Below are 3,794 nucleotides of genomic sequence, written 5' to 3' on the forward strand. Positions count from 1 at the left end.
AGTAGTGTAGTGTGTGTGTGTGTGTGTGTGTGTGTGTGTGTGTGTGTGTGTGTGTGTGTGTGTGTGTGTGTGTGTGTGTGTGTGTGTGTGAACAGTAGCCCATCCTCAGTGCAGACCACCCAAACACTCAGAGTGATTTATGAAGCAGCTGCACGATAAAGATGTTTTAGACGAGGCAAAATAAAGATGAGACGTATGAGGTCATAACATGTCTTGTTTTGTCACTTTCATGTAAACTGGTTGAAATCAGCATTTAAAGCTTTAAAATGACTTTCACTAAATCAAAAATGTTTAGTAAGAGTTATATTTTGTCAACTATTGAGGAAAAATGGTTTTATTTACTGTACACTGTTTATGTTTGACCTGGTTTCCTACTGGCTATAAACAAACAACATCAGCAGGAGAGGACTCTTTAAAGTAGAGACACTACATACTGATATACACCTGAACATCAGCAGGAGAGGACTCTTTAAAGTAGAGACACTACATACTGATATACACCTGAACATCAGCAGGAGAGGACTCTTTAAAGTAGAGACACTACATACTGATATACACCTGAACATCAGCAGGAGAGGACTCTTTAAAGTAGACAGCTACATACTGATATACACCTGAACATCAGCAGGAGAGGACTCTTTAAAGTAGAGACACTACATACTGATATACACCTGAACATCAGCAGGAGAGGACTCTTTAAAGTAGAGACACTACATACTGATATACACCTGAACATCAGCAGGAGAGGACTCTTTAAAGTAGAGACACTACATACTGATATACACCTGAGAAATCTGCAATTTTCAGACAGTTTTCAGTTTAAGGGGTCAACTCTTAAAACATCGAGGCCACCTTTGCTTTTTGATTGCATTTGCTAGCTAACAACAGCGCCCAAAAACCTTATTAAATCCCCTTATGCAACCATTATATGCACAAGGTTCAACAATTCAGTAAAAAAAGAAAAAGAAAAACGTACCTGGAGGCCAAAAGGAGAACACTAAAACACTGATTATAACGATGCAATTGGCAAACAGCTAAATGTATTCTGCATTTAATAAACATTCCCTTTTAAATTACACATTTAAAGAAGGATTTTGGTTCGCAGGAAGATGATCACACTATCTATTCAGTAATTTGATTGCATAAACACTAATCTAGAATATTATCTCTCTCTTGCTGATGATGGTAGAGGTGAGATGAGGTGAGGGGAGCAGATTTGCCGACATGCTACACACACTCCCTGCAGGATACTGTCATATCGAGAGTCTGCTCTGACATGTTTCCTGCTGCCTCCGGGGAGCCAATCACGCCTCAAAGACTAGCAAGGACTAGCTAGCAGCAATGTACAGGAGGCCTATAGTCCCAAATGTACTTTATCCCTACACAGATTTTCTTTGTTGAGTCTCTGATTTTTTTTTCAAATAACCTTTTTTCTTCTTCTCCATGTCCCCTAGGGGGCTCCGTAGAATTCAGACTGATTTATGCTTCTGCTCTATTTCATTTTGAGCTATAGGTCAACATGAAATAGAGCAGATGCATAAATCATTATATAGTTGAGATGGCAGTGAGTAAATGATCTCTTATGTAATACAACCCATAGGCATGCATCAGCTAAAACTGCTAAAACGTCCCATCTTAATTCATATTTCAAAAAATAAGGAGAAGGGTTAAAAAAAAGCACTAACAAACGTGCTGTTGGCCAGGATGAAGTCTGTCTCGTTGGAGGCGAAGTTAAACTTGATAACGTGGCCGTCGCGGTTCCTGTACACCACCTCTGAATCTGAGAGAGAAAACACACACACTTAGAATGATTACATGTCCCATTACACATGTCACTGGGAGGTTCCTGGAACAAATCAGTTGCTGACCAAAAGCTTGGGTACCACAGCAACAGTAGAGATATCTGTAGAAGAAAGCGCAACAATAACGGAGACAGGATTCAGTTGGATTCCTTCTTATTCAAATTCTAAATACACACATTCTTACAAACATTATATTTATTTGTTTGAGTGACAGTTCATGCCTCAGTGCATCTATGGTACTAAAGTGCAATATCATCTTCAAAAAACTACTTTTATCTCATATGTACAGGTGTCTCCTTTAAACACTCGTCCCCTGCGCAAGGTAAAAACTGAATACTATAGTGTCATAAGCAAATGTCAAATCTGCACATATATATAATTTACACTCAATGTGTACATAGCTGCAGGGGCGGACCTAGAAACATATTCATGGGGTGGAAAGAGGGTGGCAGGAGAATTTCAGGGGTGGCATCCCCTGGCAGAAGTATATGCTGATTTAATCGCAGTCATATCAATCAATGTTAACTTGGAAAGCCACAATATTTATTTTAACTCAATAACATTTGGTGACATTATTGTGGCACATCAGTAAAGCCTTAAATATAAATATATAAGGTGGCAGACATAATTTAATGACTTTTAACTGAACAATAACTGAATGAGTTTGTCTCACTCTTAGACCAGCAGGGGTACCAATGTATGCAGACTGCTGCAATAAGTACATGAATTAACTGCCTCGTCGATGTTTTTCTGAATTGATATGATAATATTAACAATCATATTATTCCTATCAGCTGTCAATCACTGTTATGATTCACATATTCAGTGTTATTATTAAATAAACTATATTTTTTGGAGGAGTTAATGATGAATGTTCCTCAAGATGCTTGCTCACCCTCCTTCAAATTTGAAAGACAAGTAATTACTATCATATATCAAAAGAATCAAAGGAGCAGTTCAGCGCCCCACAACTTCATTGCAAACAGTTACAACCTTGACTTTACATCAGAAAGAACAAACATTAAAGAAGTGACTAACTGCATCAGTTAGGGTTAAAAAAACGTGTATTCAGCTAAAACATATACACATCGCTGCAGTTATTATCCAGTGGAAAGTCCTTACCTACTGGCCTATATCAAATTGGTTACTTTTTTTGGCTGGGCAGTGAAGTTTTACGTCTTATTTGACTTTCTCAGGACTTAAAACTTTTTTTTGGGGGCAAACAGTTTATTATGCTCATCGAATCATCCGTGAGCAGAGCATCAAGTTGGCATGCCTATAACAGCTGAATGTGGAGATTACCATCTTGTTCAGCAAAAGGCCTCACAAACGTATTAAGATTTAAAGCTATGGTGCGTTTTGATTCAATGCTGAGTACAGCCTGAAGAACATATCGAGGATTAAAAAACTAATGTCACAACAGGACTTAGAAAAGCTTGTCCATGCTTTTATCTTTAGTAGACTCGACTACTGCAATAGTGTATTCACAGGGCTGACAAAAAAAATCCATCAGAAAGCTGCAGCTGATTCAGAACGCTGCTGCACGTGTCCTCCTCACTAACATTAAAAGAGTGGATCACATCAGTCCGGTTCTGAAAGGGCGCCGGCGCTGTACTGCTGTAGGCTAGAAGGCTAAGCCTTTGTCCCACTGGCATCCTGGTAAAATAAAAATATAAAGTGATAATGTTTGTGTCTTTGTACATTAGCGTGGCGTATGCAGACCCTGGATTATGTTGATTATCCTAACTAACCCCTAACAAACAAAGATCGTCGCTGAAGCGTCTACGACGCTGTTATCATCCCAGGATATCAAGCCAGGGTTTCTTCTCTCCAGCTGAGAAGCGCGGTACACCTAAAAGGGGCGGGGTTAGCTACATTTGACCAATCACAACAAGTGCTACTGAGCGCACAGTGTCATGACTTCATGAATGAAAATGAAAACTACTATTAGACCAAATATGAACTTTAAAACATCCAGTGACTTTAAAACAT

This window comes from Notothenia coriiceps, unplaced genomic scaffold (genome assembly GCF_000735185.1).
Source record: "Notothenia coriiceps isolate Sejong01 unplaced genomic scaffold, NC01 NC01_scaffold00036517, whole genome shotgun sequence".
Lineage (NCBI taxonomy): Eukaryota > Metazoa > Chordata > Actinopteri > Perciformes > Nototheniidae > Notothenia > Notothenia coriiceps.